Source organism: Malaclemys terrapin, chromosome 4, assembly GCF_027887155.1.
Source record: "Malaclemys terrapin pileata isolate rMalTer1 chromosome 4, rMalTer1.hap1, whole genome shotgun sequence".
NCBI lineage: Eukaryota > Metazoa > Chordata > Testudines > Emydidae > Malaclemys > Malaclemys terrapin.
Window position 1 is genome coordinate 56,178,227 of NC_071508.1, and position 26,607 is coordinate 56,204,833.

At 42.7% G+C, this 26,607-nt stretch overlaps 1 protein-coding gene across 3 annotated transcripts in view; it reads right to left on the bottom strand.

Annotated features, from left to right (window-relative positions):
• SBF2 (SET binding factor 2) overlaps positions 1-26,607 on the bottom strand; it is a 586,194-nt gene that overhangs the window by 442,106 nt on the left and 117,481 nt on the right. The gene's annotated exons all lie outside the window — the stretch shown is intronic.

Genomic DNA, 26,607 nt, shown 5'->3' on the forward strand with positions numbered 1-26,607 from the left:
GCATGGGAGAACACCGTGTGTCCTTGCACCGGGGGATGGAAAGTCGATATGGCTGTCAGATGCACCCTGACCAACGAGGGTACCAGGCCCTGGGCCCTTAGGTGGAGGAGGTAATCGAGGATAAGATGGATTGGGGCAGCTGCTGGGGATACACCTTGGTCCGTTGCCCACTAGCAAAACGAGACCACTTTGCCATGTAAAAACGGCGAGTGGAGAGCCGTCTACTCTCAAGGAGAGCCGTCTACTGAACCGAAGCTGAGCATGTCCTCTCCTCGCCACCTAGCCACTGAGCAGCCATGCCGTGAGGTGAAGAGCTGCCAGGTTGGGGTGGAGGAGACGGCCCCGGTCCTGAGAGAGCAGGTCCAGGCGGAGCGGCAACGGCCACGGTGGAGCCACCGCCAGGCCCAAGAGGGTCCTGTACCAGTGCTGCCTTGGCAACGCCGGGGCAATGAGGAGGACCCTGGCCTTGTCCGTCTTTATTTTCTCTATGATCCTGCTGATCAATGGGAACGGGGGGGAAGGCGTATAGGAGTTGGCCTGACCAAGGCAGGATAAAAGCATCAGAGATAGAGCCCCTCCCCAGGCCCCCCTGGAGCAGAACCGGGGGCATCGTCGGTTCTGTCGGGTCACGAATAGGTCCACCTAGGGAGTTCCCCACCTCCGGAAAAGCTGGAAGGCCACATCCGGGTGTAGGGACCACTCGTGCTGAGAGGAAAAGTCCCTGCTCAAGCGATCTGCCCTCACGTTCCGGGTGCCCAGTAGGTGAAAGGCTTTTAGGTGGATGTCGTGGGCTATACAGAAGTCCCACAGGCTGAGGGCTTCGCGGCAGAGGGTGGAGGATCTGGCCCCGCCTTGCTTGTTGATATAGAACATCGAAGCCGTGTTGTCCAGGAGAACCCTGACTACCTTGCCCTTCAGATGCGAGCGGAAGGCCATACACGCCAGCCGCACCGCCCTGAGTTCCTTGACGTTTATATGAAAGGTCAGGTCTTGCAGAGACCACAGGCCTTGGGTCTGAAAACTCCCCACATGAGCTCCCCATCCCAGGTCCGATGCATCGGACACCAGCTCCACGGACAGGGCCCCATCCCTGAACGGGACCCCTCGGATCACGTTGCTCGGTGTGGACCACCAGCTTAGGGAGGCGGTCACCGAGTTCGGCATGGTGAGGACGTTGTCCAACCTGTCCATGGCTTGGGAGAACTGCGAGGCCAGCCAGAGTTGTAGGGGCCTCATCCTGAGCCTAGAGTGGTGGACCACATATGTGCACGCCGACATGTGACCTAGCAGCTGTAGGCAGGTCATCGTCACCGGGAACCTTACGATTGAGTCGATGAGCCCTTTCAGGGTCTCGAACCTGTCTGGGGGGAGAGAGGCCCTGGCCGACATTGCGTCCAGGAGCATCCCGATAAACTCTATGCAGTGGACTGGGACGAACGTGGACTTGGTGTTGTTTACCAACAGGCCCAGGGCGGTGCATGTGGACAGGAGGAGCTCCATATGATCCCTCACCTGCGACTGGGAGGTGCCCTTGACCAGCCAGTCGTCCAGATAGGGGAATATCCGGACCCCCCCGGCGCCTGAGATAGGCCACTACTACCGACATGCACTTTGTAAAGACCCTGGGGGCAGTGGACAGAGCAAACAGGAGGACCGTGAATTGGTAGTGATTCTGTCCCACCACAAAACGGAGGAAGCGCCTATGCCCCTCGAATATGTGGATATGGAAGTACGTGTCCTGTAGATCGAAGGCTGTGTACCAGTCCCTGGGATCCAGGGAGGGGATGATGGAGGCCAGGGAAACCATGCAAAACTTGAGTTTTACCAAGTACTGGTTCAGACCTTGCAGGTCCAGTATGGGTCTGAGCCCCCCTTTAGCCTTTAGGAGAAGGAAATACTGGAAGTAATACCCCTTGCCCAGGAACTCCTTGGGCACCGCCTCTATCGCCCCTAGTTCCAGGAGCCTCCTGACCTCCTACTCGAGCAGAGCCTCGTGCAGTGGGTCCCCCAAGAGGGATGGGGGCGGGAGGTGGTTGGATGGGTAGGAGGTAAACAGGAGGGTGTAACCTCGGGAGATGATGTTGAGGACCCAACGGTCCGAGGTGAGCTGGAGGAGGTCCAGGAGGAACGCACACAATTGATTGGAAAAAGGGAGCTTTATTGGGGGTGGATCCCTGCCGAAAACTGACGGGGTACCCCTGAGCATCCCGTCAAAACCACCTTTTACCCAGTTGCTTGCCCTTAGAGGACCCAGGCTGTGGGGCAGGCTGGTATTGACTTTGCAGGCATTTCTTATAGTCCCTTCTTAGGGGTGGCCTCGTATTTAGGCAGAGTGGCTTGGGCGGGAGCCTGCTGTGGCTTGAACTTGGGTTTTGCTGGAGCAGGGACATAGAGGCCCAGAGGCTGGAGTGTCATACGGGAGTCTTTCAAGCCATGTAGCCTTGTGTCCGTTTCCTCCACAAACGGCGCCTTCCCGTCAAAAGGGAGATCCTGCATCGACGACTGCGCTTTGCTGGATAGCCCAGAGAGCAGAAGCCAGGACACCTGTCTCATGGACACTGCCGAGGCCATGGACCGTGCGGCCGTGTCCGCTGCATTTGAAGCAGCCTGCAGAGACGCCCTTGAGGCGGCTGCCCCTTCCTCCACTAGCACCTTAAACTCCTTTCAATCGCGCTCCCAGAGGGAGTCCTCGAACTTGGGGAGGAATCCCCAGAGATTAAACTTGTAGCGACCCAGGAGAGCCTGATGGTTTGCTACCCTCAGCTGGAAGATTGACGACGAATAAATTTTTCTCCCAAAAGCATCCAGCCTCCGAGAGTCTTTGTTCTTTAGGGTCGGGGCTGGCTACCCCTGTCGCTCCCTGTGGTTGACCGACTCGACCACCAATGAGTTGGGCGCCGGATGGGTATACAGATATTCGTGCCCCTTAGTGGATACAAAGTACTTGCGCGCCGCCTTCTTAGAGATGGGAGCCAACAAGGCTGGTGTTTGCCACAAGGCATTTGAAATTTTCGCCACCCCTTCATGGAGCAGCAAGGCCACCCTGCCCGGTGCTGACGGGGACAGAACATTGAACAGGGAGTCTGAGGGCTCTTCCATTTCCTCAGCCTGGAGATGGAGGCTCGCTGCCACCCTTTTTAGTAAGTCTTGATGGGCCCGGTAGTCCTCCTGTGGGATGGAGGAGGTGGGGCCGCAATCAGCTCCTCCAGATGGGGTGAGGAGACCGGAGTGGTGCTTTGGGTGTCAGTCGGCACCAGAGGATCCACCACCTGGTCGGACTCTGGGCACAGCACCAAGGAAGAGGGGCCCATCGACTCTTTTCTTGGCGGTCTAAGGATGGAGGCTGATGGTGCTTCTGATGCCCCCGCCACCAAGCGAGCCCCCACTGGGGGCTGCGCCGGAGGCCACAGTGCCCAGTGGTACCACTGGGCCGGCCACGAAGCACGGTGCCATTGCACTTGCAGAGGCACCGGCAGGGCTGGCCGATCAGGCTGGCTAGCCTGGCCTGTAGACGGAGGACTGTGAGCGGAGGTCGGGCTGGTGTACGACATGCTGCTGCCTCCGGACCAGGAGTGGCGACGGTGCTGGGATCTACGTTGACCACAGGACCGCGATCTCGAGAAGGGAGAACGGCACTGACGGTAGTAGCTGCTCCGCTAGCGATCTCAACGGGCGGGCCCCTCGACGGCGAGGAGCAGGCGATCGATGCCAGGAGCTACGGTGCCTTGGCGGAGACTTTGAGCAGGATTCCGAGCAGGAATGGTGTCGATGGTCATGCCGCGACTGACTGCAGTACCGCCTTCGAGGCGAGGACCATTGGCAATGTCCGCCATCATCCCATCTGAGCTCGCTGCGTGAAGGTGAGCAGTGCCAGGAGTCCCAATCGGACGGCACCCATCCAGACAGTCTGGCCGGCGTCGAGGGCGATCCACATGGACTGAGCCCTGAATGGTCACTGGGCGGTGAGCAGTGTCAGGAACGTTTCCTCGAGCAAGACCGGTACCGAGCCGGCAGTGACTGCGACGATCCCAGCAGCGGCTTGCCTCTGGAGCGTGGGGCCGACATCGGCGGCGCTCCCAGCACCGGCATGGACATGACGTCCTTAGTTTCCTGGAGGGCTTCGGGCAGAGATGGCATCCAGACAGGCCTGCTCCAAAGGGGCCAAGCTACTCCACTCTGCGTGAGTCGGAGGCCTAGGGCCCGATGGGGACCAAGGATTACCCGACATGGGTCTAATCTCTGTCCCAGACTTCCCTCGGTGCCGTTGCAAACAGGGAGTCTTGCCAGTCCTCTAAAAGAAGACATTCAAGATTTATAACGGGACTGCTGAAAAATCCATAAGAAAACATACACATACACAGACTGTTTATAACTTATAAAATTGTTCAAGTTTATAAAAGCATAATTTAGTTGCACTTAATTTGCTTTTCCCTGAATTATTAGAAAACATTTCAAACTAATTCATAATCATAGGAGTTAGCTTGCCATGTAAATCATTTCAAGATTCCCATACTGTATATATTGCCCTGGTTCAATTTTCATAATCTTATGTTTAGGACAATAGACTACTAGATAAGAAACAAGTTATTCATTTCTCCTCCTCCTCCTCCCATTTACACAGCCTTAAAGATTACAGCTTCTAATTTCTAACCAAGAAGAAATAACAAACCAGCTCCTGAAACATTTAAATAAATTGTTTACACTGCAGTGTATCACTAACAGCCTAGAATAGTTTAGTGTTTAATCCTTAGCTGACAATGCATTACCTACTCTCTAAAAAAAAAAAAAAAAAAAACAGGAGTACTTGTGGCACCTTAGAGACTAACAAATTTATTAGAGCATAAACTTTCGTGGACTACAGCCCACTTCTTCGGATGCATACAGAGTCTGTATGCATCCGAAGAAGTGGACTACAGCCCACTTGAAAGCTTATGCTCTAATAAATTTGTTAGTCTCTAAGGTGCCACAAGTACTCCTGTTCTTTTTGCGGATACAGACTAACACGGCTGCTACTCTGATACCTACTCTCTGTATATATAAAATATAAAATCCCACATCAAAGTTTAAAGGAACACCATCAACTTGAAATCTAGTTCATTTAAAAAAAAAGAGAGAGAGTTAAAAAGTAATTTCAAGGTACTATATAGTATATATACTATATACCTCCCTAAGACCACACTATTGTGGTTAAAATTTTCCTATTTTGTTTCTTTATCTCCTCCTCTGTGGCTGTGTGAGAGACTCACACAAACAACGAGGGGAAAATCACTATATAGGCAAAACCATGTAACTGTGTTTTTGACAGCACTGTGTGTCCTCCTATATCTCTCTCTCTTTCTAAGTTCTCTGAGTTTGTCATGCCTCCTGCCTTTGCTTATCCCAGGATGGAGTTTTGCATTTCTCCCACTGATGGACCAGGACCTGGGCTACACTGCCCTGAACATCAACTGTTCTTATCTTGCACCTCGACTGGGTTCAGACACCTGATGTTCATATGTTCAGGTGTTTGTGACCAGTATATAGAGCAGGGGTCAGCAACCTTTCAGAAGTGGTGCACTGAGTCTTCATTTAGTCACTCTAATTTAAGGTTCCGCGTGCCAATAATACATTTTAACATTTTTAGAAGGTCTCTTTCTCCAAGTCTATAATATATAACTAAACTATTGTTTTATGTAAAGTAAATAAGGTTTTTAAAATGTTTAAGAAGCTTCATTTAAAATTAAATTAAAATGCAGAGCCCCCCAGACCAGTGGCCAGGACCCGGGAAGTGTGAGTGCCACTGAAAATCGGCACGCGTGCCGTAGGTTGCCTACCCCTGATATAGAGACAAAACAGCCTTCTTAAAACAAAAGTATTATTTAGGAGTAGGAACAAAGCTTGTAGAGAAAAATTACAATTTTAAAAACAGTCTACCTACTAATTTAATGATATCATAGAGGCAGGCCTAACTTCTACAGACACTCCCAGCAGGAATCTGCATTTCACCCAGGAACTACTGCCACTCTCTGGTAAGGTTGCCAACCCTTCAGGATTGTCCTGGAGTCTCCAATAATTAAAGATTACTCTTTAATTAAAGATAATATCATGTGATTAAACCTCCCGGAATTCATCCAACCAAAGTTGGTAACCTCACTCCCTGTAGAGAGTGTACCTTAAACAAAAAAAAGCTCTGGCAGGATTCAGTTTGTTTCTTGTTTTCTTTTGTTCTTGGCAGGTTCTTCGTCATTATTCTTCAAACCAATCTTGTGGGCTCAGAGCAGGAGACTGACCCAGAATCCTAAGAGACAACGGTTCTGACACTGTCTCTTACAACTCTGAAGCGAGTCAGTTGATGGTTAGCTATCTGCAGCCATCTCCTCCTTCCTGCCTGCATTCCAGAGAAACCCCTATTGAGTTAAACCAATGGAGTCATACAAAAACCACCTCAATAACCAGTATTAGCTGCAAATCCATCAGAGTATGTAGAATCAAAGGCAAATGAACTGTAAAAATAGAGAAGGGATAATCGCTCACTTGTAACACTCCTTCTCTGAAGATCCCATATCACCAGGATTCCTGCTCTTGGGTCTCAGCTCCCTAACACAAGACAGGCTGCAGCTTCCCAAGCTCTTAAAGATCTCTAGCCCTTGGAGGCAGCCCCAATCTGAGACCCATTGCTTATGCTTCAATGACCTTTCCTAGAGCATTCCAGAGCTCCTCCGATTCTAAATGTAACTCTCATTCTGAGCTAGGACAAGATTAGCTGAAAAAAATTAACTACTGGCTTTAAAATTTATGAGTCTATGAAAGATATCAGAAGCAGAACTATAGGTAAATTATCCCTTCTCTCAGCGTATCATATTTACTGGACTTTTACCTTGTGAAACTAAAAAGCACAAGGAATCTCCACAAACCCACATGTTTGCCAATCTTTTCGTAATAAAAACAAAACAAGTACACAGACTGCATAAGGCAATTTTATACAACAGGGAAGTGCCTACCCACAACAGGAAGATGTGAAGTTGTGGGAAACATTGGAGCAACTGTTAAGAGCCAAAGGGAAATGTGTCCAGAAGGAAGGAGGTACAAGATCATTCCTCCTGGATATGCAGGAAGACATCAGTGGATGAGTGTTGATTGTTGATTCCAATCTGATTTCATGCATCAGCTCACTACTTCGCACACAAAGGATATATGTTATACTTTATTCAACTATTCCCTTCTGCTGCAGACAAAAACAGAGATGCAGTGAGTCACTGCAGTTGTTAGACACAAAACAGTGTAGAACAAGCAACGTGATATACCTAGAAAAATATATCTTTAAAAAAATGCCATTAAGACTTTTAAGTTCCTTCTTCAATGAGCAACAATGAATGTTTAAAGCCATTAAGACTTTAAAAGCAGAGACGCAAAGCTGAACTTTAGATACTAAATCAAGCATCTGCCTTAAGGCAACTCCTACCCAATATGTAGGCCAAACTGAAAGGAGTCTCATGTGGAGGCTCCAGGGGATACCACTTCAGTTTGTATCTCCTGAAGTTGGTCCTAAGGAGGTTAGCCTGCCTGCACCTCAAATGGCCAAAAATCTTTGATAACTAGGGAAGTTCCAGACTGTTCTGTGCTGGGGGGAACAGACTCAAGAGTAAGAATTCAGTCCATATGGTAAATTCAGAGTTTAAAATCATTTTCTTTCAGTTCTTTTAATGCTAGGTGTTATCTATAGCAACAGTTGTATTGCAATCCTTACTGCAATTTAAAATTTGCACTCTCAAAGTCTGAGATATAAACTGCCATAATGGTGCATAAGAATGTGATTAACACTCTCTTCCAATCTGTAGTGAAAATATAGTCTTTACAGTTCAACATGGTTTATGGGCTTGTTTATTTCATTGCCTGATTTGAAGCACAGGATCCCTGCCATTAAAGCAAAAGATTGAATATCAGCATTAGAAAACAACTGTAGAGCTATTGCATCATTCAGAATATCATGTTGGTTCCTTACAGTACTATAATCCTTTATATCATTTCTAAAACAAATATCCTGGTTGCTTTTGGAACCTTGTTTCTAGTGAACACATGCCATAAGTAGTAGGCAACCCATAAAGAAGTGAAGGGACTTTTTCTAGTTTGTACTGTCTATTCATATTTCAAAATTAAACAAAAGAAAAAAGGAATGCAATAGGAAATAAGATATACCACAATTACACATTAAAATCTCATTAATCTGTACTTTGCTTAAGTGCACACTTTATAATCTGTACAAAAACATTGTTGCTTTTCCTCATCTTTCAGGAAAGGTCTAAAACAGGGGTTCTCGATCTTTCTTACTGAGGCCCCCTCAACATGCTATAAAAATTCCACAGCCCACCTGTGCCACAATTGTTTTTCTGCATATCCAGTAGATTAAAAGCCAGGGCCGGCATTAGGGGGTAGCAAGCAGGACAATTGTCCAGAGCCCCATGCCACAGGGGGCCCACAAAGCTTAGTTGCTCAGGTTTGGCTTTCTGCCCTGGGCCCAAGCAAGTCTAACACTGGCCTCTCTCCGGCTTATTTTGGAAGATACTCTGAAACCTGCTCGCGGCCCCCCAGGGGGCCCCAGACTTCTGGTTGAGAACCGCTCTTCTAAAAGATGTTGTAGTGATCATAAATGCTTCCATATATTTACTTAATACACTACATTTAATAGTATATTATGAAGTATCCTAAATAATTTAAACCAGCGGTTCTCAAACTTCATTGCACCATGACCCCCTTCTCACAACAAAAATTACTACATGACCCCATGCGTGGGGACCGAAGCCTGAGCTTGCTGCCCGGGGTTGGGGGCCCAAAGCCCAAGCCCCACCGCCCCAGGGGGAGGGATAGCTCAGTGTTTGAGCATTGGCCTGCTAAACCTAGAGTTGTGAATTCAATCCTTGAGGGGGCCACTTAGGGATCTGGAGCAAAAATCTGTCTGGGGATTGGCACTGCTTTGAGCAGGGGGTTGGACTAGATGACCTCCTGAGGTCCCTTCCAACCCTGATATTCTATGATTCTGTGATATGTAACCTGAGCCCTGAAGCTCTTGGGCTTCGGCTTCATCCTCAGGCAGTAAGGCTCAGGCTTCAGCCCTATGTGGTGGGCTTGGGCTCCAACTTCAGCCCTGGGCCCCAGCAAGTCTAATGCCAGCTCTGGTGACCACATTAAAAGTGGGTCACAGCCCACTTTTGGGTCCCGACCCACAGTTTGAGAATCCCTGATTTAAACTAAACCACAATTGACACAATAAGCGAACAAAGTACATTTTGTGTAGCATTACTTCTTAATTTATGATTTAAGCCACTTAATCAAGTCTTGAGAAGTGCTAAGCACATGCAACTCCTATTGACATCAATGTAAATGGAAGGTGTTCAGAGCCTCTTAAGATATGCCCTCACTAATTTGCAAAATTCAGTGGTTTACAATGGTCTCCCAGTCAGTGTGAATTAGTGAGGTTCTTAAACCAGATTATGAACTTCTTCTGGCAGGGACTTTGCATGTTGTTTTACACACAAACAAAATGTAATGTTGATGGGGCTGTAGAACAGTATCTAGGGCTAAAGATGGACACCTTACAAGCAACTAAGTAATAAATAAAAATACTAATATAGCTATAGAACAGAACAACAGCACCAGAAAATAGACTATTTTTCCAAACATATATTACGTTCTCCACACGTATGTTTGTTTTATATACTACAGTAAAAATAATTTGTTCATAAAGGCGGCCTAGCTCAAATAAATCCAATTAGAAAGAAGATTTAGTAGCAATTAACTTTCTTCTGTCTACAATATCACATCAGCATTCTTCCTAGTTTTGTAATATATTAATGCTTTGCCTTTTAAGGCATTTATTAAACAATGGTATCAAACTAAATTATTGAACTCGTCTAAAAACACGTGCATTTTTGTACTTGCACACACTTGATCTAACTGCAAATTACAAGTCCATGACTGTAGTATAGTTACACCCACTTATTTTTCCCTACAGTGCACATGTATACCTGCACCTAGATTAAATTTAGCATAAGCATCTATTTCAATGTGTGACTGTCTCATCATGTGAATTCTCATTCATTTCTCAAATTAGTCATGCAGATGCCATGCAATTCAACTGAGTTAGCTCAAGGACAAAAATGAGTACCCAGTATAGCATTAGGCATCAAAGCTTCCTTCTTTGATCCCTAACAAATGACACCGTCTGGGAGGGTAAGAAGCAGAGTTAAAACCTGCTTATAAATGATAAAAATATGCAGAGATGAGTAAAGCTAACTCGTCTTATCTACACACTCTCCTTTTAAAAGTTCTTTCTACAAGCAAGAACAGGCAGCTGGTTGTCTTGCAACTTTCCTAATATTAAACTGCTTTATATTGCTTCAGTGATCATTTATTTTATTTATTTATATAACAGATGCCAGTTATATAGAGGGTCAAATTTTAACACAAGTCACTCCTGTGGGAGTAACTCCACTGAAGCTAACAACATATTTACACAAGTGTAACAGCAGCATTTGATCAAAGGTACCCAATACAAATGTAAATAAGATTTTTGTTTTTTACACTCCAACATAGCCATGTGGTCACATCATTTTTTTAAAGGAAATAAATTGAATACAAATTACACAGACACACATGGACATACCAGTCATCATCCAGAATTAAAAAATAAAATAAAAAAATCAGCAAAGAGAGTTGAATGAGATTTTTTGATGTTATCATCTATTTAGATTATTCTTTTTCTGCCAACAACTGAAAACAACATGGCGAAGAGCTGTGGAAGCCGAGCTGAAAAAACCTGGGGCACAGCTGGGGAACCATTGAAAGACTTGCCAGAAGCAGACAGGAGTGGAGGAGCTTCATCACTGCCCTAAACGCCAGATGATGATGATGATAGAAATATTAAAATGTAATTGCATTTTGAAGACATTTTAAAGTGTGCAAAATGCAATATATTCCTTTGCAATGGCATGAAGCTCTCTTTGACTTTGGTTTATGTGGGTGCAGACTGCATCCTTCTTCTCAAAACTGGAGGCCCTGATTCAGCAAAGCACTTAAGTATGTGCTTAAATCCATCCCTATTCAACAAAGCAGTTGCATGTCCATGAAGCTTAAGCACATGCTTCAGTGATCTGCAGAACTGAGTTCTTACTGGACAAATGTAAATTTCCTATTTTTAAGATTAGCACAGTCTCTCTGTATTATGTTTTATTTTGAAAGCTTTAAAGTTTCATAACACAGAAAAACAAAATATGCATTTGTCATAGTCCGAGCCAAAGGCAAAGCACTCTGGAATTTTGCTAGGCACTGTGTTGATGATCTGCTGATGTTGAGGTGTTGAAATAAAAAGCATTTCCAACTTTACCTTATGAGCAGTCCAAATGAGGGTCTGGAAAACCATAAAAGAACACAGCAAAATTTTTACTGCTCTTTGAAATAATGAAAAAAGTCAACTCAGATGTAGAATATTGGTGATTTTTATTCTATACCTTGTTTTCAGTTATGTCAAAACAAATAGCTTGCCAAATGGAGAAACTATCATGCTAGTAGTAGTGAGTAACGTTCTTAATAAATACACAGAATATATTATTCAGGAAGGGAGAGAGGGAGGTTTTCAAGAGTTTCCCCAATCATTTGCAGAGGGTTCACATTTTATAGTTTCTACATTCAACTACAAATAGCATGTGTGGCTAAATTCCACGCTCCACTTAAGGTGGATGTGTGGGGGAGTAAATAAGAAGGGGAAATTTCCCCCATTTCCCTTATAAGTAACATGAGAGATTTCAGATGCATAATTAGGTTAGAATTTGGTCCAATACATCTACTATATAAAATATCCACTTGATAGGACATTTTAGCAGAGGTATGTATCATTCATTCCTCAGAGATTTCATGGCCTTTTTCATGCATTCTTCAGGTCCAGAAAACATTGCACAGATAGAGAAATTCTGCTCTTAACTCAAACCCTTTTGACTTCAACCGGTTTTCACAGAGTGCAAGTCCTGGTTGAATTTGGTCCAATATATCTGCTATATAAATGTACTAAATGTACATTTAAAAAACCAGTATACATAAAAGTAGAAACAATTTAAATAAACTTTCCAATCATATTTATACATAGCTCAACGCCAGAATGACACTGTATAATGTCCAAATCTTTTTCTAGCAGAGACTGGTAAAATCTTTTAAACAAGGAACATACTCAAGGTGGTAACAAAGCTTCAATATTGATGAACTAGGAGATGGATGATGAACTGTTGCAAATTAAGATACAAGATTAAACAAACAAATTTGTGCCAATTAGTAAAACTATGACGGCAACAATAGCTGAAAATGAAGGTTGAATTAGTGTCACCAACTTTCCTAAGTGAGTGGCTCTCCAAACGATCTTGGAATAGTTCCTTTTGCTCAGTAAAGTGTAAACTTATTACACAATTCTTTACATATTGATCCATCATTTAAAACTAGACGGGGCAAGGCAAAAGGAAAAATATTATTGATAACACAAGATGACCTAACAGACATTTTCAAACTCAAAGTATTAGGACCCTCTTATGAAACAGCCATAGGTCTTTCCCATCTTTAAATTTCTGTTACTTTGTTTCATAAAATACCAAAAAGAGGAATGAAAAAGACCTGTTAAGTCAGCTAATTCATCCCTCGCACAAAGCACAATTATTCACTGCAGTATATATTTTCTGGCCAAGTCATTTAGATTATCTATAAAACATTGAATGTCAAGCTTAACGCGGATCTTCACATTTCTTTTTGCATAGGAAGAATTAAACCTAGTAAAGTTCTGCAGGTATTACTTTTGGGCACAGTTTAATCAGTTTCAATTATCAGTATATGAAAGACAACATATATAACCAATTTGGGCAGGGTCCCCATTTACATTGTCCATGTGTACTAAAATGCTGTAATATAGCCAAGAAAAAGTTAATTTTAGGTTCTGTACAAAATAAAGTACAAAGATAAGGAAAATATTATGGCCGGGAAGGGAAGGGAGGGTATAATTCCTTTCCCTCTGACCAACAGTCTAATTCATATTATTTGCTAAAGATAGAATATAAAATTGAGTTATATTAAGTATATACATAAAACTAGGTTATCATTCATCCCTTATTTCTCATCAGTTTTCCTGTCTATAGTCCTATCCTTTTTTATCTTTTATCTCCTTCACACATTGTAGTACAATTTTCTGTTGTGTAGTTACTGACAGTTTTTCCAAGATCAATGCTGCCCTCAAGATAGTTACCAGAACATGTTAAAACACCATAATCTTATCCTTTCCCTTCAAAGAACTGCAAGTGCTGCTTCTTCACTGCTGACATGTTACACTAGCCCAAGAACTGCAAAAACAATATTGTTCCCAAACCTGAGTTTCCTGGATGATGTACCAAAGACGTCATCTTCATGATAGCTCTAACTCTTCAATCCTAATAAGTTTCACATTTTTAATTTACCAAGTTTGGATGGCAATCAGAATTCAGCTGATCTTTAAAGCGGTTTAAACTGTTGTCCTTAATTCAACCTCTGAATAGCTGGTTTTTATAGTTTATTTTGGAAGTTCAAACTTGAAATGGTTTAGCTTAATGGATCGTTTGGAAAAAAAGAACATTTTGTTCAAGCACTAAATAGGCTTTCCTCCAGAAAAATAACATTTGTAGCATGAATATGTGAAAATGCCTCAAATATGATTGTATATTTTAATTGAAATCTGTGTATTTAGTAGAGAATTCTAGTGTGCCTTTAAATCTGTTGACTGTAATAGTTTAACTAAAATTCCAAATATAATTAGAAATCACATAGCGCCATTATTTTGTCTGTAATATTTATTTACCTAAAAATAAGGAAACTTTTGGTGTGATAAATAGTACAATAGTGTTACAATCTCCATTTCTTGAGACAAAATTAGCTATAGTCCTACCGTTTGGCTCAGTAACAGACAACCTTTCCAGTTCAAATTATTCTATTCCCTCTCTTTGTACTGAGGCAAGAGAGTGACTTAAGACAAGGTTTGTTTAGGAATAATTAAGGTATATCCCGTGCAGAGGAAAGTATGACAAAGAAGACCTTGCCATTTGTTCAGACAACAAAAAAAATTAAAAAGATGAGACCTCCTCCAGTGTAATCATCCCAAACTGATGGATGGATGTTCAGCGTACTAGGTAAACCTTGTTAAGGAAGAAGCAGCAATCGCACACCTAAAGAGTAGGGTTACCATCCCTCCAGGATTGACCTGGAGTCTTCAGGAATTAAAGTTTCATCTTAAATTAAAGATTAGGTCATGTGATGAAATCTCCAGGAATACATCCAACCGAAATCGGCAACCCTACTAAGAGCATTGTAGAAATTCAAGATTCTTCCATAATCATCAACCTCAAAAGACACTTGACTGAGGACTCAGGAAGGTTGTATCTCTACATTTTCAATCAACTACCATAATTATCCCAAATTTGTATTGACCAGAGGATGGCTTTGTGGTTCCCATTTTTCATTGTTAATTAAATGAAGTCAAATTTCTTCTGATGCTGCATTAGTAGAATTATCAGCCTGTAATCTGTCAATTCCTTGAAAACTCCTCCTCCAATTGCTTTTGTGAATTTAGTGCCTCTGTAGAATCCCTTGTGCAAAATCTGTGCTGTGTTTTTTGATCAAAGCCATCATCCATCAATGTGTTCAGTGTTCAAGATAAAAGGTCAGGAGAGACACTGATAAGCATATATACAAAGGCATATTTTTAAAAAGAAAATTGGCTGATTTAAGAAGAAAAGTTCAAGTACTTATCTTACAGATGGTGACTAGTGTCCAGGTAGAGATGACATTGTTTCTTTAGAAACAGTTGAAAAACAAAAACCCAAATCCTTTAGAATTTCCAAGCAATTAATGGTTTTTGGAGGAAAAAATACTCTAGTACTACTCAACCTAATATTTATAGTATTTAAAACACTAATACAAGTATTCCCCATTTTCTTCAGTACCCTAACATAATATTACACTATGAGAAACGTTTTTAACTCAAATGTCTAGGCTTGTATTTCAGTGGATCATACAATACGGATTAGGAAACTGGACTGCATTTCAGTGATTTGGGATTATTAGAAGTTACTCAAAGGAACCACTTAAAGAATAGCCATGGGAGAAAGGCAGTGCTCCAAAATAATAAAAAAAAACTAAAACCAATGTATTTTTCAAAACGATACGTCTCTCCAAAACATACCTACATCACATCATTTAAAAACAAATGTAGTGTCTTGGTTACTTCTCACAAACAAAATGTATTTTTCCAAAAACAATATATTTTCTCTTTCAATGAGTAGGTGACAATGAGAAATAATATAGTATAAAATCTAAATCAAAGCAATAGAGTAAACAAAAGCAAAAGTTACAATGTATTGCATTTATGCATCTCCAGGTTTATCATCATGTAACATTAAAGAAGGCCACAGAACGACTTTGCAATATTATTCTTGTACTTTATGTATCTGTCACTAAAATTAACTCTGATTAATTTGTGTGTCTGTCTGTGGGTATCTCATTGGCCTATTATGTTTAAAAAAAAAACTGACAAAAATAACTGAGTTCAAAGAAGAGTGATTGTGCCAAGCCTAGTTTATTTTTCCATTTTATTTATTTCTAAATACTACCAACTGAATTTTCCTTTGTTGAACAATGGTGATATTTAAAAACAGAAACATACCTTTTTTACTTGAGTAAAAAGAACAGAACCCAGTACTATGTTTCATTATTCTTCATGAATTAAGCAGAAAATTACATAGAAATGCTTCATAGTAAATAAAATTTCTTCTAGTAGAACTCTTTAAATATTAACTAACCTTTCATCAAACAATTATCACCACTTAGTTTACGAAAACTGATGTGTTAAAGTACAATACATATACTCCATTTTTACTTTATTATTAATTATTATTATTATTATTAGGTATACATCAAAAAAGACTAGCCAGAATATAGTGTTTGTTGACTTAAGGCCAAATCTTGGTTTCATGATCAAATTTAAAAAGAAAAGGCATTGCCTATGGAGACAATTCAGAGAGGACTACGGGGGGGGAGGGGGGAGGAACCTTCCCTTCCTCCAATACACAAATAGAAACAGGAGCATCCATACAGCTAGGTCATGGCCACTACAGACGCTCCCTGTGTTACATAAACCTGACGTACGCAAATCCGAGCTTACGGAAAAAGTTCCGTAAACTAGAAATAGGAGGGCTTTGTTTTCTTTTGGGGGTTTTTTTGGTGTAATGGTTGGAGATACGTTTCCGACTTATGCAAAATCCGAGTTACGGAACTTTTGCATAAGTCGGGGAGCATCTGTATTAAAATATGAGGAGGTGCAACAAACCCGGCCTTCTCTCTCCCCCCTGTATGTAGGGCTTTGGATGTGTCTGTGTCTATGGCTGTGCATGTGTCTGTGTTTTAAAGTGTTTTAGCAATCCTTGTCTTTTTCTCTTGAAAGCCTGACAGAAGTCTCACTAATTTTCCTCAGTAAAATATAAATATCATTATACTTCATATTATATAAACTTTTTGGATGGACCATAATGTATCCCAATCCTGACTGTGGCCTCTGGGTGCTACAGCAACATTAGATAGTAAAAAGCAGAAATATTTCCATCACTTAAATGCCAACTTAAAGATCAGAAGCCTGAAGATGGCTATAATAACTAAGATATGAGTTAACTTGCCTTTCTCTTTCAATGGACTCCCAAGTATGGTTGTGCAAAAGGTGTTCCAGTAAAAAGCCAATCACTTCTCATTTATCTTAGCCTTCAGAACAGGTAATCTTTTTCAAGCTTAGCTCTTCTCATATGTCATTGTCATATGCCTAACTTTTATTTTCTTTATATACACTTTTGTACTTATACAGCACTTTTCACACACAGATGTTTAAGTTCTTTACAAAACTGAGCAAGCAATTTTCTGTTTTCCAGATGGGAGAAACTTATGCACAAAAAAGTTAAGCATCTCACCAAAGATCACACAGCAAATTAATGGGACAGTTAGGAAAATAACTCAGTTCCCCTGATTTGTAGCCTTTCTGCTCAAGCCTCTATATAAATGCTCAATGTTCTATTCACTATTTCTTTCATTTAACAGGCTCGTGAAGAGGGGACTATATTATGACACAATAAAAAGAATTGTATATCAGCTTTTCTTTTAGGTTTTTTTCCAAAACATACAAAAAAAATTATTTCCATGCATAAACACTTTGAAAAGATTAGAAGTGTCATCCACCCTAGTTACATCAACAAATCCTTAAAACTTTCAGAACCCACATTGTCACATTGCAACATCACATTGTGAGACACAAGCTTTCCCTATCAGACAAATTTATACAAGTGACAAACCCAAATGAGATATTTTCAAGAGTTTTACTGCTACAAAAATCAGGCTACCTTTTAATTCCCAAATTACAAGATCAAGCTACAATGTCTAGTATCTACAGGCAAAACACTTTTCATTCTACCCTAAACAGAATATTCCTAAACCCATTACTACTTACCTAATTCATCCAGCCTATACTTTTTCCGTTACTGTCACAGTTCCAGGGCTAAATGCACCTCTGACCCCTTGCATAGTTTATGTTTAGAGGTCTCTGGCCTCAAGCCATCACCTCTCTGTGAGCAGGAATTTGCATCCCCCTTCTTCCAGAGCAGGGATTTAGGCTTGTAGTTCCCCTGCAATTCACTGTGACTATCCCAAAAGGTATGACCTCAATATCTAGAACCTGCTATTCTGTTCTCTCCCAAGGCTATGACAGTGGTTACCAGATTTCACAAAGCACAGTACATTTATTTAGTACAAAAGCATTACAAAGAAAACATATAATAAAACAATAAACATTCTACCTGGTTGCTAAGTTTACCAAGTGTCGCCCATCTTCCACAGAGAGACACTGGCAGCTTCCAGGTGCTTCAAACCCTTCCAGCAGGGTTTTTGGCCTCTTGGGTTACAATCTCATGTCAGTTTCTGGATCATGAGGGACTCAGAGTCAGTTTGTGATGACCCATTATACCAAACAACCTTTCTTTGTCTCTTAGCCTTTTGAACCCTATCTGAACCCGTATATGCAATTCTCCTAGGGGGTGGCACTGCTTTTGAATTGTTAACCTGTCCAGGAATTTGCAGGGATTCACCAATGATTTTAGCTGTTGGGGGAAAACTCTGTAACCTTCCCCCCAATGGAGCTAGAATACAATCCCTAGCTCACAAGGATACATATAACATTGAAAAGATACACATGCTTATGAATAATCCCTTTGCCTATAGCATCTGCACCTCTCAATATAACAGACTTCTGAAGTTTCCACACTTCTCTCATCTGTCAGTTATGTCAGTAACAACTCCTGCAATAAATGCAAAGGAAAATGTATTTGCTTGTCACTATTCCACAGTTGCTATTTAACCTCTTTTGGCCAAGACTTCCCTGAAATTATATTTTCAGTCCTAGATGTTTCATTCCCAACAAGAATCTTGGATTGTCTAAGGATTTATTTAAAAAGAAAAAGGTTAGAGGAGGAAAAAAGGTTGATCGCTATGTAGTCACTATGCAGAGTAAGTAGAAAGTCTATGATTGAATGCATACTCCTCCCTGCCTCAGCCACTCTCCATACCCAGACATTAGTGGAGCAGCTAAGGCAGGGGAGGGAGAAGAGCAGAGTCAGCCAGAATCAACATAGCCACATCAGGGGCATCAACATTCTCTAAGCAGGGCAATGATAGAACAGCATCAAAACAGAAAAAACAGACAAATGGAAAGCAAAGATGAGAGGGGGAGAAGAGAGAAATGGGAGAATTTTAGAAAGCAGAAAACAGTGGGAATGTCTACAGAAGGAAGAAAAAAGTGGGAAGAGGAGGAGAAAAGGCCTACATCATTCCCCCCTTCATTATGTCAGATGAAAGAGAAAGAACCCTACACTCTTCAAAAGGGGAACCTCACGTTATCACCCTAACACACCAATGAAGTCCTCACCCCAAGAAGACAGCTACAAGTAGAGAGAGAAAGTTGAAATAAAGCATTTTGTGAAGGATGGAAGAATGCTGAGCCTCATAAAGGGCTTCTAAAAATTTGGAGAAGTTTTCAGACTTCTGGACATTTATCTAAACTCCAAATATCTTTTGAGGTCCTGAATAAATAAATTATCCATATTAAAATAACCCAAAATCACCAGCAGCACTCATGATCCTCCAGCAGCTGACTACCTATTTAAATAATGGCCAAGACAGACTGCAGAACTGTCCCTAGAAAATTTTCAAATGTTGAGAACTATAAAAATCTGATTTACATGAGAAGTCTTTTTTTCACATGTACTGTGTTTGCAGACTGGACTGTTTTTACTGTATTGTATTCTCATGAATTCAATACAATTTATGCTTAAACCAAGTAATCATTAGACTAGATTCTTGGATCACATCTATGAAAATGTTTTTCTGACAGTGTGACTTTTACAAGACACAGAAAATATGTTCTCAGAGAATATCATCTACTATATTCAAAATCAGTGAGTTATAGTTACACCACCGAAAGATACTTAAATTTGACACAATGCAGAAACAGACCATTGAGACTAAGTGCTCTTGACTATCACCAATGAACCAAGGAAAACATTTTCTTAGTTGTATTAACATGATCTCAAAAGCAGCATGTTACAATGGTGCCGGCTGTAGCTATATTGGTAAAATAAGGAATAGTCAATGGTGGTTCTTAGCCCTGGTCTACACTACAGGGTTAGGTCGAATTTAGCCGCGTTAGGTCAATTTTATAATGAATGCGTCTACACAAGCAACCCCGTTCCGTCGACCTAAAGGGCTCTTAAAATCGACTTCTGTACTCCACGGTAAGGGGAGCAGCGCTAAAATCAACCTTGCTGGGTCGAATTTGGGGTAATGCGGACACAAAGCGACATTATTGGCCTCCGGGAGCTATCCCAGAGTGCTCCAATGTGACCGCTCTGGACAGTACTTTCAACTCCAATGCACTAGCCAGGTACACAAGAAAAGCCCCGGGAACTTTTGAATTTCATTTCCTGTTTGGTCAGTGTGGCAAGCTCAGCAGCACAGGTGACCCCAGAATAGCAAACAAGCTACAGCATGGAGCGAACGGGAGACGCTGGATCTGATTGCTGTATGGGGAGAAGAACCTGTGCACGCAGAACTCCGATCAAAAAGAAGAAATGCTAATATATATGCCAAAATCGCACAGAGCATGATGGACAGACGCTACAACAAGAAAATACTCAGCAGTGCCGCGTGAAAGTCAAGGAGCTCAGGCAAGCCTAACAGAAGACAAAGAAGGCAAACAATCACTCTGGGTCACAGTCCCATTCATGCTGCTTCTATGATTAGCTGCATGGCATTCTAGGGGGGGACTCTACCACTACCCCACCACTGTCCATGAACACCTGCAAGGGGGGAGTCTCACACAACACAGAGGATGATTTTGTGGATGAGGAAGAGGAGGAGAATGCGCAGCAGGCAAGTGGTGAATCCATTCTCCCCAGCAGCCAGGACCTTTTCATCACCCTGGAGCCAATGCCCTCCCAAGGTGGGATCTCCGACCCTGAAGCCGGAGAAGGCACCTCTGGTGAGTGCACATTTGTAACTACAATACAGGGTTTAAAAGCAACAATGTTTAATTTGCCCTGAAGACTTGGGATGCATTCACGGCCAGTACAGCCTCTGGAAAAATCTGTTAACATGTCTGGAGATGGAGCGGGAATCCTCTAGGGACATCTCCATGAAGCTCTCCCGGAGGGATTCTGAAAGCCTTTGCAGAAGGTTTCTGGGGAGGACTGCCTTATTTCGTCCTCCACGGTAGGATACTTTACCACACCAAACCAGTAGCAAGTAGTCTGGAATCATTGCAGCACAAAGCATGGCAGCGAATGGTCCTGCATTCAAACAACATTCAGTCTATATCTTTCTGTTAGCCTCATTCATGGTCACCTGGTTGAAATAAGTGAATTTTTGTAAGGGAACAGTAAAAGGACCCCATTCATGCTGGGCTGTTTGCGCTTGGTGAAAAGGGTTCATCCCTGAGAATAGCCACGCGGCAGGGGTAAAGGGATCATCCCAAATAGCTACGCGGAGGGGTGGCGGGAGGGGTGTGTTGCACATCCACCCGAAAACTGCAGCCCCTCCTTTTAAATGGCAAACCCAACCAGCATTGCTTGCTATGGGAAAGAAGGATGCTGCAGTTTGAAAACATTCCCACATGTTATGAAGGCATTAGAAGCCAAACTCGCATACCCTTTGGCTTACCATGGCTGCCTGGAAACCGAATTCTGTTGCCCAGACGTGTGTGATGTGTCACCATACCAGCAGGCGCTCAATATAAAAGGCAAAATGTGACCTTTTACCTAAAGCACATGTGCTGTCTGCTGTGAATTGCTTGATTCACTATGAAAGAGTCTCCCTTTTGTTCTCAGAATGTATCACCTTAAATTTTACTCTGTTTTTATCTCCCCGCAGGTGCAAATGATTCTATGCTCCCCCTATCATCTCTGTCCCTGAGGTTATCGCAGATTAGAAGGCAAAAAAAAAAAACGCACTCGCTATGACATGTTTTCCGAGCTCATGTAGTCCTCCCGCACTGATAGGGCACAGCTGAATGCATAGAGGAATTCAGTGGCAGAGTCCAGGAAAGCATTAAGTGACCGCGATGAGAAGAGGCAGGATGCAATGCTGAGGCTAATGGGGGAGCAAACGGACATGCTCAGGCATCTGGTGGAGCTGCAGGAAAGCCAACAAGAGCACAGACTGCCGCTGCATCAACTGTACAACCACCTCCCCAAGTTCCATATCCTCCTCATCCAGACACCCAAGAACACAGGGGGGCAGGCTCCGGGCACCCAGCCACTCCACTCCAGAGGATGGCCCAAGCAACGGAAGGCTGTCATTCAAACAGTTTTGATTTGTAGTGTGGCTACAATAAGCAATGTGGCCTTGTCCTTCCCTCCTACCCTGCTCTCCCACCCCACCCCACCTGGGCTACACCTTATCAGTTATCTCCCTTTTTTTTTTAATTAATAAAGAAAGAATGCATGGTTTCAAAACAATAGTGACTTTATTTCTTTTGCCAGCTGCGATCGAAAGGGGAGGGTGGTTGGCTTACAGGGAATTAAAATCAACAAAGGGGGCAGGTTTGCATCAAGGAGAAACACAGGCAACTGTCACACCGTAGCCTGGCCAGTCATGGAACTGGTTTTCAAAGCCTCTCTGATGCGCAGCGCGCTTATCTGTGCTCTTCTAATCGCCAGGCGATTTGCCTCAATCTCCACGGCATAAACATCTCCCCCTTACTCTCACAGATATTATGAAGCACACAGCAAGCAGTAATAACAATGGGAATATTGGTTGTGCTGAGCTCTAACCTAGTCAACAAACAGCACCAGCGAGCTTTTAAATGTCCAAAGGCACATTCTACCACCATTCTACACTTACTCAGCCTATAGATGAACTGTTTCTTACTACTGTCCAGGCTGTCTGTGTATGGCTTCATGAGCCATGGGAGCAAGGGGTAGGCTGGGTCTCCATGGATAACTATTGGCATTTCAACATCCCCAACAGTAATTTTCTGGTCTGGGAAGTAAGTCCCTTCTTGCAGCTGCTCAAACAGCCCGGAGTTCCTAAAAATGCGAGCGTCATGCACCTTTCCCGGCCATCCCACGTTGATGTCAGTGAAACGTCCCTTGTGATCCACCAGTGCTTGCAGCACCACTGAGAAGTACCCCTTGCGGTTTATGTACTGGTTGGCAAGGTGGTCCGGTGCCAAGATAGGGATATGCATTCCATCTATCGCCCCACCACAGTTAGGGAAACCCATTGCAGCAAAGCCATCCACTATGACCTGCACATTTCCCAGAGTCACTATCCTTGATAGCAGAACGTCAGTGATTGCATTGGCTACTTGAATCACAGCAGTCCCCACAGTAGATCTGCCCACTCCAAATTGATTCCTGACTGACTGGTAGCAGTCAGGCGTTGCAAGCTTCCACAGGGCTATTGCCACTTGCTTCTCAACTGTCAGGGCAGCTCTTCTCTTGGTATTCCTGTGCTTCAGACAGGGGGGAAAGCAACTCACAGAGTTCCAGGAAAGTGACCTTATGCATGCGAAAGTTTCAGCGCCACTGGGAATCATCCCATACCTGCAACACTCATAGAATCATAGAATATCAGAGTTGGAAGGGACCTCAAGAGGCCATCTAGTCCAACCCCCTGCTCAAAGCAGGACCAATTCCCAGCTAAATCATCCCAGCCAGGGCTTTGTCAAGCCGGGCCTTAAAAACCTCCAAGGAAGGAGACTCCACCACCTCCCTAGGTAACGCATTCCAGTGTTTCACCACCCTCCTAGTGAAATAGTTTTTCCTGATATCCAACCTGGACCTCCCCCACTGCAACTTGAGACCATTACTCCTTGTTCTGTCATCTGCCACCACTGAGAACAGCCGAGCTCCATCCTCTTTGAAACCCCCCTTCAGGTAGTTGAAGGCTGCTATCAAATCCCCCCTCATTCTTCTCTTCTGGAGAATAAACAATCCCAGTTCCCTCAGCCTCTCCTCATAAGTCATGTGCTCCAGACCCCTAATCATTTTTGTTGCCCTCCGCTGGACTCTTTCCAATTTTTCCACATCCTTCTTGTAGTGTGGGGACCAAAACTGGACACAGTATTCCAGATGAGGCCTCACCAATGTCGAATAAAGGGGAACAATCACGTTCCTCGATCTGCTGGCAATGCCCCTACTTATACAGCCCAAAATGCCGTTAGCCTTCTTGGCAACAAGAGCACACGGTTGACTCATATCCAGCTTCTCGTCCACTGTGACCCCTAGGTCCTTTTCTGCAGAACTGCTACCTAGCCATTCGGTCCCTAGTCTGTAGCAGTGCATGGGATTCTTCCGTCCTAAGTGCAGGACTCTGCACTTGTCCTTGTTGAACCTCATCAGGTTTTTTTTGGCCCAATCCTCTAATTTGTCTAGGTCCCTCTGTATCCGATCCCTACCCTCTAGTGTATCTACCACGCCTCCTAGTTTAGTGTCATCTGCAAACTTCCTGAGAGTGCAGTCCACACCATCCTCCAGATCATTAATAAAGATATTAAACAAAGCCGGCTCCAGGACCGACCCTTGGGGCACTCCGCTTGAAACCGGCTGCCAACTAGACATGGAGCCATTGATCACTACCCGTTGAGCCCGACGATCTAGACAGCTTTCTAGCCACCTTACAGTCCATTCATCCAGCCCATACTTCTTTAACTTGGTGGCAAGAATACTGTGGGAGACCGTATCAAAAGCTTTGCTAAAGTCAAGGAATAACACATCCACTGCTTTCCCCTCATCCACAGAGCCAGTTATCTCATCATAGAAGGCAATTAGGTTAGTCAGGCACGACTTCCCCTTCGTGAATCCATGCTGACTGTTCCTGATCACTTTCCTCTCCTCTAAATGTTTCATAATTGATTCCTTGAGGACCTGCTCCATGATTTTTCCAGGGACTGAGGTGAGACTGACTGGCCTGTAGTTCCCCGGATCCTCCTCCTTCCCTTTTTTAAAGATGGGCACTACATTAGCCTTTTTCCAGTCATCTGGGACCTCCCCCGATCGCCATGAGTTTTCAAAAATAATGGCCAATGGCTCTGCAATCTCACCTGCCAACTCCTTTAGCACCCTCGGATGCAGCGCATCCGGCCCCATGGACTTGTGCATGTCCAGTTTTTCTAAATAGTCCCGAACCACTTCTTTCTCCACAGAGGACTGGTCACCTTCTCCCCATGCTGTACTGCCCAGTGCAGCAATCTGGGAGCTGACCTTGTGCGTGAAGACAGAGGCAAAAAAAGCATTGAGTACATTAGCTTTTTCCACATCCTCGGTCACCAGGTTGCCTCCCTCATTCAGTAAGGGGCCCACACTTTCCTTGATTTTCTTCTTCTTGCTAACATACCTGTAGAAACCCTATGCGGTCCCACCAGTCTGTGCTTGTTTGCCAGGCCCAGAATCGGCATTCCACTGTATCAACCAGCCCCACTGCCGCCCTGATGTCCCAATTGCCACATCCCGTGCTTTCAGGAACGTCTGTGCCCATGTCCTCCTCACAATCGTCCTTGTGCTGCCGTCTCTTAGCCAGGTTCTGCACATACTGCAGTATAATGCGTGAGGTGTTAAACAAACTGATCAGGGGGGAGGGGGAATCTTAACATTTTTTAACATGTGAATGGCTAGAACAGAGTTAGTACAATGTTAATGAAGTTAGCAGTTCAAATTCCGAGCAGTTGTATTACTATTTCATTGATATTTTATAACTAATGCTGAGTTGAAAGAAAAGAGAGAAGACAACTTTGCTGCAAGTGCCTGCTATTGGTATTCCAGGAGATATGCATAGAGACTAAGAGAAAGTGATTTGGGGGACATGTGATGCTAATAATAGAAAAGAGACTGTAGTCCAAGAATCAGAGAAGAGACAGAAATTATACTACTACTCTAACAACCAATTTACAGAGTATCATTTGGATTGCTTTACAGGGAAATTTTCAACACAATGAAAACAACATAAAACCATTAATTTTAGACTTTTGCACACATGGAAAGATATTACAGCCTTGCTTCTCTATGACTGAGCATTTTCATATCTATTTCAAATTTGGTTAGAAAGCTCATATTTCAGCCTATGATATTCCAGAATATGCATTTCTAACTCTCCTAAAATGTCTCATGATATAATATAATTTTTATTCTGGTGAAGGGCTAGGGAGGGAAGGAAGGAGAGAGATTGATTGGACAAATATATCCATTATTTTATCTCAAGCTATAGTTCATCTATTAAACTTCCTTAAGCACTTTATAATGCACCAGTCTTAAATGTTATTGAATGGATACCAATGTTTCATACCATCATGACCGCAAAAAATTCTCTTTTCTGTTCCACAACAAAATTCCATGGATAACTTGCTTTCAGCGTATGCTCTAGCTCCAACAAAATCATAATACATTTATCAAATAATCTAACTCCCCATCTCCCCTTTCTTTCTGCCCCAAAAAACCCACACAAATACTTGTGTAATTGTCTATCTGTAGCTCTTAAAGCAACGCAGTATGTTTAAGTCTGGATTTCAATTGCATGTATGTATTGAATTTTAAATTAACAAATAACTTCTATCAGCAGTAGATATTAAAGGGTAAAAAAAGTTTGTACTGGTAAGCACTATCACAAGACAAGTCATGCAGTTGAACCGGATAACTGCATGCCATGTTTGTTCAGCCACCATAGAAATGCAGTCATCTTACTAATAAGTTTTTGTCACATTTTAGTAATAATTTGCTAATAAGATCTCCCTGCACAGTTACATTCTACTTCCCAAATTTGTATTTTTATTACTGAATGAACCTCTTTTCATAATTCTTTTTCATACATAAAAACAACAATGTTCTGCAATGGTTAAAGATAAAAATTAAATCTAAAATTATTCATATTTTCTTCTGCATATTAAACACACATTCTTATTAAATTTTCCAACTATTTTTTTTTAAATTGTTTTAAACTTTCAAGCAACCATATTTAGAAACCATTTTTCTACTTCTTACATTTCAGTTACAT